Source organism: Cupressus sempervirens, chromosome 4 (assembly GCF_028749045.1).
Source record: "Cupressus sempervirens isolate cs-2001-9-10 chromosome 4, ASM2874904v1, whole genome shotgun sequence".
Classification (NCBI taxonomy): domain Eukaryota; kingdom Viridiplantae; phylum Streptophyta; class Pinopsida; order Cupressales; family Cupressaceae; genus Cupressus; species Cupressus sempervirens.
Window position 1 is genome coordinate 445162762 of NC_143121.1, and position 14746 is coordinate 445177507.

A 14746-nucleotide genomic window follows, 5' to 3' on the forward strand; every position below is an offset into this window, starting at 1 on the left:
CTTGGAAGAATTTCTTTGCCATCTCATTTGGATCAGCCATACTTTTTCCTTCTTTGGATTTTGTACTTTTACTTTCAATTGGAGGTTTGATCAAAATTTCTTTATTCTTTTCTCGCTGCAAATATCTCTTTTCTCTTTCACTTAGTTGCATGCAGACTTCTACAAACCCTCAGGCTGGCAAGATCATAGCTCTGATACCACTGAAATGTCCCTTCTTCTAATTTTATATGATATTTCAAGCCTCTAATCAGATTTTTAAAATCAAACAACCAATATTACAAAGATCCACCAATTTCTCAATAAACCCCAAATCAGGTATGCCCGAAATAGTGCCAAAAACTTCACAACTTCACATATTATTAATAAATATGAAAGTGAAAAATTTTACAAAAATTTCAGCAGCATAACAGCCTACAAAATGAGATTTCTAGATTTGTATAACATTTAGACAACAACTCCCAAATGGATGACAAAAATAATGCTCATCGGGCTCCCAAAAATAACACAAAATAGCCCAGAATCACCACAAAACACTAATAATCTATCACAGAAGTTTAACCATGACCCAATACATATATTCAACTCTATTTTAACATTTAGAAGTCTGAAATATAGCAGCAATCCAAACTGATATGAAATACTCAACCAGAAACATCAAACTCTTACAAAAAAACACACCCAAAAACCCACAAATCTGCACTGTTCAGCACAAGGGCAAGCTCTGCATGAGCTTGCACATGGAATGGCTTTAAACTCCCATATTTAGCCTTCCTATAAACCTACAAACTCCCATCCTTGGGTCTCCTTCTCCACAGGTTTGGCAGCCTCTGAAGAACAACAAAGCAATGAGCAAAAATCAAGTTCTGGAATGAGCCCAAAATGCCTCCAAAACCCTTAAAAGAGGGCATAACCCTAACTCACGTCCAAGAGGGGTTAATAAAACATATTTTAATAATAATTTTCATTTATTAGTCCATGGGTTTCCAAAGATTAGCCCCTTTTTCTGAAACTTCACCTTTTTGGGCCTGCCTGCCTTAGCAAAGATTTTTTTTTTAATTATTTGAAAAGGGGACATGACAACTACCCAAGTAGCCACCACAAGAGGTTGAATAACTCTTAGAAAACAAAGTGTTGAAAGTGTCTAGGAGGAAGACATATTACAAGTACCTTGTCAAGTGGAAGAAAAAGCCTATGGAGGATGCAACTTGGTTGACTGAAACTGATTTGATCAAGATGGACCTTAAAGTGGAAGATTTTCCAACTTAAGAGACTTGAGTTTTGTTGGCCTGAGAAGTATGGTGCAGTGAAACAAGGCAATTTGATAGGTCAAGGAAATTGGATAGGTCCATAGGGTAGTCAACTTAATCTGGTTTATGTATGAGGACCAATTGTGAGGTCAAGTGGATCCTTGGTGTCAATATAAACTAGGATACCACATTGAACCAAATGGTCACATTTTGAAAAATGAGTTATTTTAATGATTAATAGGGTTTTTTTCAGTCCTTAGAAGGATTTAGATATGGTTTGAACCATTAAGCAGGTGTTTAGGTGTCTAGGTGGTCAAAAATGCAAAATTGTCAAAGTTGCCAAGCAAAATTGCAAGAGTGCTAACAACATTGCAAAATAGTTGCAAAATTTAGTTGTACATTGGTATAACCATTTGAATATTGGTTATAACCATTGATAAAAAATAATATAAGCATGTAATGATCATACATGACCAAAGGGTGGTGGATGTACGAATTGGATAATATTTGAAGCAATAAAGCTTGATTTTTTGACAATTTGACTATGTTTTTGTGTTGTACAGACATGTATAGATCAACACATGTGATCAACTACCATGGTTAGATAGATATGTGAAGTAGATTCCATTTTCATTTGGTTTTGATTTTCATCTATTCATTTGATCAAGTTATAGTAGTTTTAGTGTAGGTAGCCAGATTTGGCCTGAATTCAGAGGTATAGGAAAACATATGCCTCTAACTTGCAACCCTATGGTGGGATTCTAATTCCTCTTGGGGGGAAGAAAGTTAGGGGTATGTACTTTCATATGGCAGAGTTTTAGGCCTGGAGGAGAAGGTTTCATATTTTTACCAATTGGCCCTAAGCTGAACATCTCTATGTGTTAAGCCTAAATTTGTAGAAGTGGTGATTGGACTCCCAAACAAATGGATATAACCTAGGTAAAGCATAAAATGGAGATGTGGCATGGAGAGAAGAGTTCCATGTAGTTGTGCTAGTTCTATGAACCCATTTCCTAGCACTTGCCTTGGAAACCCAACCTAATTAGGCCTATTAGGTCTATGAACCAAGTAGGAGTTAGGACATGCTAGAGTGGGGTCAGCCAAAGATATTTTGGAATATCCAAGAACCTAATATAGGGTATCTATAAAGTTGAATATTAAACAAGTATTTTTACAGCTACAAAGGAGGAATCGAGAGCATTATAAATAATGAAGAAGAAACTTAAATCCATACGGCTTCACCTCTACTTACAATTTGACCTTTCTACATGTGAAATATGACAGTATACAAAATTTCTAGTCACATTTTAACTTAGAAAAGAACACCAAATATACCTTTGGTATAATATCTTCTTCAGATTGTTCACTATTAGATTCTTCAAAACTGCAAGCTCCTATGCAAAAAAAAGATGAGATCTACTAAGTAATTTTCAATGGGAAATATTTAAACAAATCAACTATCCAAAAAACAATTTATGAAATTTAGTTTCTTTATTATGTATTGAAGACTTGGCTCAACCATGGAGTACCTCATCAGAAGACTCGTCCTCACTTGATTCTTCTTTACCATTTTTTAAAGCTGCAACTGACCCATTCTTCACAATAATTGAGTTATTCTTTCCCAAAGCACTTGGTTTTTTATGTGTTTCTTGTAATACACTTTGAATAATATTAAACACAAAGCTCTTATGTCTCTTTCAAAAAAGTACAAAAAAATTGATAAAATGAAAAATGTCATGATAGTATAGCAATATTTAAAGATAAAAACCAAATATCTATTAATATTATGCTAGAAAATTACAATGAATGTCTTCATCATTTAGAGAGCACCAATTTTTTTGTTTGATTTTCAATTTGAAATAAGACATTTCAATTAACCATTTGTTCACTATTGAACATCAAAATTCCATAATCTTGTGATTCCACTGAAACGTGATTCTGTTCTACAAATAATTATCCACAAAAAAAAGACTAACCTCCTTAGAAAAAGAATCCTCACTGCTAGAATCTTTTGTTGGCAACTTCTTTGCAATGGCAAGATTTTTGCTTATAGTATGGTTCACCTTTATCTATAGAGAATTAACACAAAAATGGGTACCATAAAGTCAAAACATATGTTATATTATTAATATAATCCCAAAAAACAAAAAAAAATAACTAGCATTCTTCAGATCTAGTATTTTTTTCAACATAAATGTTCTAGTTCACTTGTTTAAAATCTCAGTTTTGCAAGTACGCACCAATCAAAACAAGATTGATATACCAGGAAATTTTAAGCATTGACACTTTTGTAATGACTTGAACAATTGATGTTTCAATTATGGTTACCTACGTATAGCCTTTGTTTGAAGTCTTGAAAGCATTTTGCCTAATTTTCCATATTTGGCCTAGTACAGGGCAAGTGTCCCTAAAGCCAAATTGTGATCTAAGTTTTCTAAGTGTCTTAGGAGAAGACAAAGACCCTAGGAGAGTGGTTTCCACTTGGGAAGGTAGAGAGCCACATGTGGTAGTTTGGTGAACTTTGTTTCCATCTTGCAATGGGTTTGGGTGCTTCAGTTGTGTTTGATTTTGAGGTTTGTTAACAAAAATTTTTGTTTAGGGCTTGGAACTTTTCTTACTTTTGTTCAAAACTTCATTCATAGGGTTTTTCTTTTGTGTCCATATTCTTGCTCGAATCTCAAATATGTCTAACATATCTGGTAATCTTTGAGAAGTGTTGCACATGCTTTTATATATATCTTCAACTTATCTTTTTGATTAGTGAGAGAGTGCATGCATAACTCCTATGAGAGAATAAGAGTTTTGCTAATATATATGAAAATGATGTTCAAAATCAATGATAAATAAGAGTTGTAATAGTTGTTAAACAAGAAATGAGATCTTAATATATATTTCTAAAAATCTTGGGGTTTATGGGCTAAGTATTACTTGTTAATAATCCTATTTTTTATTTAGGTGCTAGATGAGGTATATAATGTTTGCCAATAAACTTACTGCATATTAAATTAGCTGTATAGCAGTTAGCATTGATTAGAATGTACCTTATTAGTTTTTTATAGGTATTTAATAAACTAATTTGTAGGGATGGGAATAGATAGTTTGCAAGATAGCGAAGGCCATTTGAATGTACCTAATTGGTGTTTTATATATATTTAAACATATATATAATTCTTGTTAGAAACATGATGTATTTTTCATCACACTTCCAATGAACACTCCTTAAAGCATCCAACAAGGATGCTAGAGTGGCGAAAATCTCTTTCATTGTAGGTTAGCATCCTTGTTTGATGCTTTGAAAGATACCTTTGTCAGAATTCCAACACATGTTTAAACTCATTGTCACTTTTAGCATCAAGTGATTTCAACATGGCTTTAATCAAAATTGTAACGTCTAGCTATTTGTCAAAACTTTAATGAAAAAATTGTGACAAGCAACATTGCCACTATTCATCGAGACTACAATGAAGGTTTGTCACAATTTTCATGACCAACTGTCAAAAATAGACCTCAAACCTACTAGTACCACTTTAGAACATGACCAACTCACACTTAATACAATTTACAAGATACTCTAGAAGGTTGCAAATGGTCCCTAAAATGTCCAAACATGACATATTTTTCCACTGGAAGATAGGAAAACAATATGACATATTTCAAACACCACCTAAGAAGTCTCTATCATGCTCTAAATTCATTTAAACCCACAATTAAACTCATTCTTAGAATTCTAACACATGTTTAAAATCATTGTCAATTTTAGCATCAAGTGATTTTGACATGGCTTTAATCAAAATTGTAACGTCTAGCTCTTTGTCAAAACTTTAATGAAAAAATTGTGACAAGCAACATTGCCACTGTTCGTCAAGACTACAATGAAGGTTTGTCACAATTTTGATGACCAACCATAAAAAATAGACCTCAAACCTTCTAGTACCACTTTAGAACATGACCAACTCACACTTAATGCAATTTACAAGATACTCTAGAAGGTTGCAAATGGTCCCTAAAATGTCCAAACATGACATATTTTTCCATTGGAAGATAGGAAAACAATGTGACAGATTTCAAACACCACCTAAGAAGTCTCTAACATGTTGTAAATTCATTTTAACCCACAATTAAGGCTCCTACATGCATTTACCTTAACCAACCAAAAGCAACTTGATCAAATAGCAACAATTGTGTGTACTCCAATGCCCAAGAATAAAAATCTATCCATATATTATGTATAAAGGTCAAATATACATGATTACAATGCTTAGCATAGGACTCAAATGTCTTTGAATTATAAATTTTCATCAATCATAAGAAAGTAGAAGCACAAGTGAAAGAAGAAACAAATGTGCACACTCAATATACTATCCACTAAACCCAAGAAATAGTTGACACACCACCCAACCACATAGAACCAAACAAACCACTCCCTCCATGCTAGGAGATAATCATCAAGTGTTGTTAAGAGACACTGCTCTTGAGGACTAATATTTTGTAATTGATGGAAACTATATGCATTCCATATGTTAGCTATATATATCTTGATCATACTAAAGGATTGAATAAAACATAGCTAAGTATGTCAAAGACAAAGCTATTGACTATGTTAAGGAAATATTTGAATGTGGACACCAAGTATTGAATCTTATGGTGCAAACATAGGTGAACCATGATAGAGTATAATCTATCTTATTCCAACATCATGGCACTCAATGTTTTCATTCGAACAAGTTATGAGGTTCATGTTATGTTTTTCTAAGTAATTTGGTTAATTCATCACACACTACTTAATATGCTCTTAAGACTAACCTAGTGGTTATCTTAATTTTTATTATTAGTATATAAGATCGAGTTGTTTAGGTGTTTTAAAAAAATGGCCAATGTTATGATTGCTATGTATTTGCAAGTTATGTGGTTAGAGCTTCAATTGACTGAAAAGGAGGGATAAGTTTTGAAGTGTGAGAAATCAATTTGAGCACCCAATTGGAAATACTAGTACATTCATAGATGTAGCACTCTAGTTCATCACTTGTGATTTGCAGTCCATATATTTTGTAAAGGCAGTAAGTCTCCCTTTTATATTTGAGTAGTGAGATTTAGGTGGCGTGCTTGAATGCATGACATTACCCCTTTTGTACTTAAATCTTTGACAAGGTTAGTACTTTTGAGAGTATTCATTTGCGAATTCCATCCCCATCATGGCTTTTCCCCTAACAGGGTTTCCATGATAAAAACCATTGTGCTATAGTGTTGTGGATTCTTGTATTTTGTTTCAATACTTTACTTTTGATTTATTTTAGCACTAATTCGCTCCTCCCCCCTCAATGTTCGTCAAAATCGACACAAAGGTCATAGACCTACATGTGCACAAAAATAATGAGAGATATAACACTCATTCAAATATGTAGAATACAAAACAATAGAACATAGAAATGCATGACATCTAATTACAATGTATCACACAACATACAAGGCCTACAATACTTGGAAATCACATAAACATTATTATCCCAACACCAAAAAAGAAGTCATGAACATTATCAAGGTGTTACTCAACTACAAGCTTAGATGTTGAACAACAAGAGAGGGTAATTTTATTGTACATGTACATCCTTGGGTTATAGGATCGCAACATATCATGATAGACAACATATTGAAATCACAAAAGAATTTGGATTGTGCACAAGCAAACACCACAATCACTAGTATCACATAACTAAACATTCTTAAGTAGTAATCCTAGACTTTTTTAAAATTTACATGTAACAGTGAAATAACCATTACAAAGCTCGTAACAAATTAGAATATTACAACATTCATCAAGTACTTATTACATTTATATGAATGTGTGGCAAGAGGAAACCCTGAGCTAGAGTTCTCCAAAAAATTCAAAAATAAAACCATGTACTCATTTAGCTAGAGATGCCATTTGCAATATGATGATATATTGTATTTTAAAAATATATTGTTCTAATACCAACTAGATTTGCAAGAGTTGAAACCCATGAAGCATCTTGGCATTTAGAATGATAGAATGAAAATAGCTTGCCATTGACTAGAAACAAATTGTCATTTTATATATAAATAATGCTTTGTTTGTTGCCCCATCACTTCAAGAATCTAGGAACTATAATTTATAAATGTGACATGTAAGTGAGCTTGTAGACACCTAAAAAACCTTTAGAAAATAAAGTATTTTTATTCTCTAAAAAATTCCTGATGACATCATCATTTATTAATTAATTAATTTATTTTTATGCCATTAAATCCCTTTATCTTAATTAAAAATATTTAATTAAGAAATCCCTCCCAAAAATGTTTAAATCTTATTTAAACATTATTTCCTTATTTATTAATTATTTAATTAATAAATTGACCAAAAATCCCAAAATAAATAATTTATTTATTTTTTTCCCAAAACTTGGCCAATTTGCTTAAGACCAATAACCTCTTCCAAAATCTTCTAATCCTTCTTTAATTTTGATTAAAGGCTAATCCCATCATTTCCTACCCCTAATCCCAACTCAAAATATTTAATCAAGATTAAATATTAATCCTCATGTTTATTAAAAAAGTTTTAATAAATATCTCCTCAACCCAAACCCTTGAAATAAATAAAACTTTATTTATTTCCTAAAGATCTAATTTATCCTCATCCTAAGAAGTTCTAGACTCTTCTAGAAAGTCTTCATCCTCATCCTAGGAAATTCTAGACTATTCTAAAAAGTCTTTATCCTCATCCAAAGTCTAGACTCTTCTAGAAGATGTCTTTAAACCTAATCCTAATCCCCTCCTAACCTTCTCACATTCCCTAAACATGGGTTAAGACTTGCTAACTCAAGCCAAAGTTAACAAATATCTCCTCCTTCACCCACCCTCATTAATTGCAATCCACTTGCCATCCACTTGCCTAGTCCTAAGCCATCTCTAACCCTTCCTCTAATCAGTTTTACAACCCTAAGCAAGCTTAAAACCTCCCTAAACCCTCAAATTCGAATTTCATGGTATCTCTCACAAATATCTTCAACCACAAAACTTTATAAAGCCCACAAAGTCATAAATGTTCTTACAAAGCACTTATGAAGGGTCTTTATGAAGATTTTATCCCTTGAGCCTCCTTTGTTGACTCATCCTTCCCCTTTCCTCCATCCTCTCAACATATGACATGTGTCACTCCTTGATTGGTTGTAAGGAAGCACAATCCATGTGCTCTCCTCTCATGCAATCTAAGCCCTCCATGAGCTTTTTCCCATCCTTGCATCTTAGCCCTCAATCCCTCAAGCCTCTTGCCTATAAATTGGATCCTTCCCCTTTGCAAAATAACACAATCGATGAAGTAAAGTTATAATGCTATTTTGAGAGCCAAATCCATACTAAAGCCATCTATCCACACCAAAAATCCACAATCATCCATTGAAGCCTTTGGAAGCATATTGAGCATACATCCTATCCATTTAGATAAAGCTACTCAACAAGAGAGCTTCTTATTGAGAGAGTCCATTAATGGCTCATATTCTCAATTGAGAGCTCATCTTAGTCTATCTTGAAGTTTATGAATTTTGTTTAGTTTGTAGAAGCTTTATTTAAATTTGGTTTCTATTAGCATACTAACATTGCTCATATACATTTTGGCACGCCCGGTGGGACCCCGCATGGGTCATCTTCATTAGCCTTTTTAGTCAAGTTTTGTATGTCATTTGCTAATTTTGGCTAATTTTGTTTGTTTTTGTGATTGGTAGGATTGTATAAATTGGTTTTGTAGGTCCACATGAGCATGAAAAAGACAAAGGAACTCATAATCTATCTCATAGTGTTTGCAGATTTTTCAAGCTTATATGTGGACAAAGAACTTGGAATTCTTCTTCCTCTTCTTGTCTATATTCTTCTTATTCCATCTACTTCTTCTTCTTCTTCTTGTGGGAGATCTTGGCCATTTTATTTTTTAAGGAAGAAAAATCATACACACTTCTTTTTAGTGCTTAAAATGAACCCCCAAATCATACTTAAATCCATTAAAAACTAAAAATTGGCAAAAAAAAAAAAGCCTTTTAACAAGTGAAACTAAACCAATCCAATCATTTGCATCCTTGCAACATCAAGGTTTTAGATGCATTCATGCAAAGTTAGGAACACTTCATTTTTGAAAATTTAAAAAGAACTTCAAGTTTCCATTTCAAAAGGTTCAAAATCAACACTAAGTGCACACTAAAATCTAAATCAAACTCAAAGCATCAATCAAGGATCAAATGAACCTCATTTGCAAATATTTTAAAGTTCTTTTAAAAATCTCATGAAAACTAAGAGTCCTAAATGGTTGCCAAAAATTGTCCTAAAAGCTTTGTTATTTGTTCCAAACAAATGTCTTGTTGCAAAATCTTGAATGTTTCTTAGGTTTTTCATGCATCAAAACAATCTAGGAATATCATTTTTGGGCTTAAAATATGCAAACTAGAACACAAAATCTTGAATGAAAACCAAAGTCCAAAGAGTCATTTTCACTTTTGAGTCCAAAAAAATCTTGAATGATCTAAGGTTAAAACAAAGCACTTCAAAGTTCTTAAAATAACACACAAAATCTCAATCTTGAATGCTCAAAGGAAAAAACTTGAATGTTTAATCACTTGTCTTTGAATGCATGTTGCTAAAATCACTCTTGAGTGCCAGGGATTAAAATCAAGTTTGTTTTTTTTATGAATGCATGATTAAAACAACAAATCCAATCTTGAATGCCATAGATCAAATAATCATCTTTTGGGGCATAAAAAGAATCCACATTTTTGAAATCTTCTAAGTTATAAAAACTAATAAAGATGCTTTGAGTAAGTTTGTAGTTGGACTCACCCTCTTTAATCACCCATCAATTTAACCATTGGTTGCAATCTCAGCGCCATCTATGGGGATGGGTCTACCTAAGAGGGTGTTAAGTACTCCACAAAGATCAAACTCCACTCACTTGGGTCTTTAGTGGTTTTTCTAAGTTATAAAATTTCTAGAATGCGCATTAATTTCTCTCACACTTCATTTGGGCATAAAAATTGGACAAATCTTGACGTGGATGGCCTCTGGGCACACGCTTGAAATCGAGTCTCACACATCTTTGCTTTGGGCTTAAAAAAAAATTACACCAACTCTTGAATGCTTTAAAGGAAATTAATCGATACTTGACGTGGAAGGCCTCCGGGCGCGCGAGTTTGCCTTTGTTGACCCTAACTCTTCTTATTTTTTGCATTCTTCGATCGATTTAATTTTGTTGGCGCTTCAAGTTGGAATTGAACATTGTCTCTTAAACATGAGTGCTTGCAAAGTCTAGATTAGCACACATAAGAGTCAGTTGGTAAAAGAACAAGCGTGTTTTTTAGCCCAAGGTCATCCAAGTCTTCTCTCCCCTTGTCGTCTTTCAAAACCATCTTGGGTGCATAAGATTAGGATCCAAAATCTTATCTTAGCTTTTTAGGAGGCATGCTTGGGTATTTCATCACCCCTTGGGACGACCTCAACTCCAGCGTTTCGGCGGAGTATAAAGATCGGGAGGTGAATCCAAAGATACCTCTCTTGGGATCAAAATTTTGTAACTCAGGCTAAGCCTCAAGGAACTTTATACCCTTGAGAAGTGAAAGAGGAGAAGTGGGTTACCACTCCTCTTGGCTGTGTGACATCTTTTTGGTTTCATCTACGGATTCGGGCCTCACGTACCTTGCTTATATCGAGGACTCCCTAGCTAAACCAAATTTCATCCTTGTAGAAAGCTTCCTAGGATGTTGGTGTGTTTGACGTGCTTGCTCCAAAATTTTGTCTGCTTGTTTGTTCATAGCTTTTGAATGAATGTTTGCCAACTTTGGTCAAAATCCCAGAAAAGCAGAAATCTCCCAGCTCAAGGCATACTTAGCGTAGTCACTGCCTTATCAAAAAATCATCCAAGCTCCCTCGCTGCAACCAAATCTATCTAGTTCTTTGCCTTAGAACAATCCCAAATCCAAAGTCCATCCAAATCATCCCCCCAGCCAGCTAGCAACCCAATCCAAAATCACCCAAGCCTTTAAAGAGTTGTTGTTACTCTGCTAGAGTTTGCTATCCAATCAATCCTACCAATCAACCAATCTCACCAAGGTTATCCTTTTGACAGAGCTTTTTCTAGGGTAATCTAGCTTTGTCACCTGTTATCCCTCATCACCTTGAGCTAAAGTTTTGGATCCACAAGTGATCAATCTTGTGTCATGCCCATAGGATCATTAGTCTATTCTTAGGTTGACACAATCTCCACCAATCCAGCGCATAGGAAAGCAAAACTCTCACTTTTTGACAACATGCCCTTTAAGTCTTCCATCCACAGGAAAGCCAAAAATCTCTAGCCAATCCTCCTTAGGTCTTTCATGCAGCTTTGACTCTCCCTAGGAAATATTTCATTAGCAAATCCAAAATCTAGGCTTAATCCAAATCCAACCATGAGCTTCCATGTTCATCCATATGCAAGACCCCATCCCCATCAAACTCATCATCAAAGCATGAAGTACCAATCCTATCATGATGTGTTTGGTCGCATTGTCCTTGCTCCTGCCACCTCCTATTCCAATGATGATGAAAATCTTGTTGACTATGACGGGTATATTAAAAGCCTTAGAAACATTCCCCCAAGCATCCGCCAAAATCCAAGAGTTATTCCAAACTATCTAGTCATGCCATCTGATATTCTAGCTTCCCCTCCATCACCCCATCAACCAAGCTTCCAATCTTCCACCCCCATCACACTAGCTATTCCTGTCAATCCACCTCCACCTTCGACACACGAGTCTCCAAGGAATCTCCTAGAGGAAATACAAGAAAAGTTGCCTCCAACAGTCGATAAGCCATGTCATCTAATCCAACCATGTGAAGTAGTCAGTGATGAAGCTCCCCCATCTATAATATCACCTCCATCTCCCATAGCTATCATCCCCATACCATCCATCAAATTACTTAAAATCCTTCCACTTCCCGCAAGCATCAAAATCTCACCACCTGTCAAATCCCTCCAAATCCTATCCACATCACCTCCAAGCATTTCCCAAATCTCTCGTAATGACCCTTATGCATCCATCTTCTACTCACCCATCTCCACTACTGAATCTCCCATCTATCCATCCACTGCCTTTGAAGAATCCATCCCTTCACCTCCTATCGCACCATCCACTCCAAACCAATCCTATCAAGATCCTGCCCAAAAGCATGTTGACATACCCCAAAGCATAAATGAAGATATCATCGTACCATGTCTTCCATCCATAGTGTAGTCACCATCTCCTCCATCTCCAAAACCTCGAGCCATATCTCCTCCACTACAAGATATCTTGTCATCCCACCAACTACATCAAGATCCTATCCTTCCATCTCCCCCGCTCCATGCTTCCATCTTACCACCTATCCAAGCTATTCCACCATCTATAATCTACCCTCTTGGTTCATTTACATTCATCCACGGTGGCCCTCTCTCAGCAGAAGAATTAAGAACAGTATCTCCCCATTGCAATACACTTAATAAATCACTTCTACCATTTTCTACAAGCAAAAAGTTTCCTCAGCTTGTTCAAATGCTCAATCGATGGCATTATCAAGGTCAAGGTTTAGGACCACAAGAGCAAGGAATCAGAGAGCCTATTATTGCACAAAAAAATCTAGGATTTCATGGTCTTGGATATGTATCCAAAGGCTCACCATCTAAAGGTGTTGGTACACCACACCCCTAAACCAAGCCTATCTCCAAGCCCACCATGCCAGCCTCCCATCACTCCTTCAAGAAATCTTATGTCATCCCCCCTCCACCATCTTTGCAACCCAAAACAACCTACCATATCCCCCCTTCATCCACTAAATCCATTTTGGGTCCCTATGTCCCAAAATCTACCATCCTCCATCCTCCTATCAGCCATCATAAAAATCCTATTCCATCCATTTCTATGCAAGATCAACAAAGGCACATATCAGGGCACATCATACATCATCATCCCCCTACATGCTCTTTCATATCCTCTCCATCTCACAAAGCTTCTCCTAACCATCTTCCCAAAGCTTACCACAGCAATGTGAATGCCAACTTCAAAATGCATAAAGCTAAAAATCCACATCCTAGGCAATCATATGTCTATTCTAAAAGACATACTCCAAAAAGGCAAAATCCAATCAAAGAATGCAAAACAATGCAAAAGCCTATGAAAAGAAAATCCAAAACCATGTGGATCCCCAAGAAAAAAGTTGAAACCCAATGCATAATGGCATCCACCATTTCTAATCCCCCATCTAGTGACTCATGTCCCCCATCTCCTAACTCCATCTTGGGTGCCTATATCCCCAAGCACGCTTCCACAAATCCTCCATCACGCCCACATCTACCATCTATCCCCCATATGCTCTTTTCACACCCGTCCCAACATGTGCCAATGTTGCTCTTGCAAGCATCCCCATCTCAAGCTCCTTTCCAACCTTTTCATCCCTCCATCTCTTACCATCAATCCCATCTAATCCAATCTATTGCATAAATCACACATCCGGTGTACCAACAACTAGCAACAAAATTGAACATTCCAACAGCTAGTGAAAAATCCCAAAAAAGCCAAAATAGCTGAAGAAAGCCAAAATCATTCCAGCTAAGTCCAAAGTCAAAAAGTCAAAAAAGAAAAGAAAAATAAAGCATCCACTAGTGAAAACTTGGCAATTCAAGTGCCTTGGACAAGTACCATGATGAAAACTTGGCAAACAAGCATCATGTGTAATCCCGCCATCCCCAGCTTAGCCTATCACCCTCATGCTTTTGGTCATCTCTTGACATCCAACTCCATCTTCCAATCTATCCACCTATCCTCCATCCTCCAGCTTCCATCTCACACCATCCACTAATCTTATGCAGCTTCAGCCAATCATCTCAGCTATCATCCATCTCCCTAGCCCCTTCAACTTTTTCCATCCTAGCTTCAATCCTATCACATCCATCATAAGACCTCCTTCTGCATGTTATCTTCTGATTGGGGGCACTATATTCCTTGTAGATCTTTTCTTTTCCATCCTCCCTTGTCATTGGTATCTAGCTCTAGGCTATCCTCATGCAAACCCAATGTCATCTCTTTATATCCATCATAATCCTAGCTATCTACCATCCTATCTAGCCATCTCATCCTGCTCCTCTAGCTATCCTTGGTCACAAAATCTCTCATCATCATTGGATGCATCCTGCCAAATCCATATCTTTCGCTATCACCCCACCCTTAGCTTTCGCATCTTGCACAACATTGAACCATCCCGCTATCCTATCATCTTGAGCTTTTGCCTGCTTGTAACTATCTTGGTTCGTTAGCTTGTACCATATCTTGATTAGCTCACTTGTAAATATCTTGGTCTGTCAGCTTGTACATCCTCTTTAGCTTAGTACCATTGCATCTATCTAGCATTCATGTCAGTTCGTCCTTGATCAGCATCTTGCACCCATCGCACATCTTGGTTAGCTATTCCAATGCATCCTTTAGCTAGATTTCCTATCA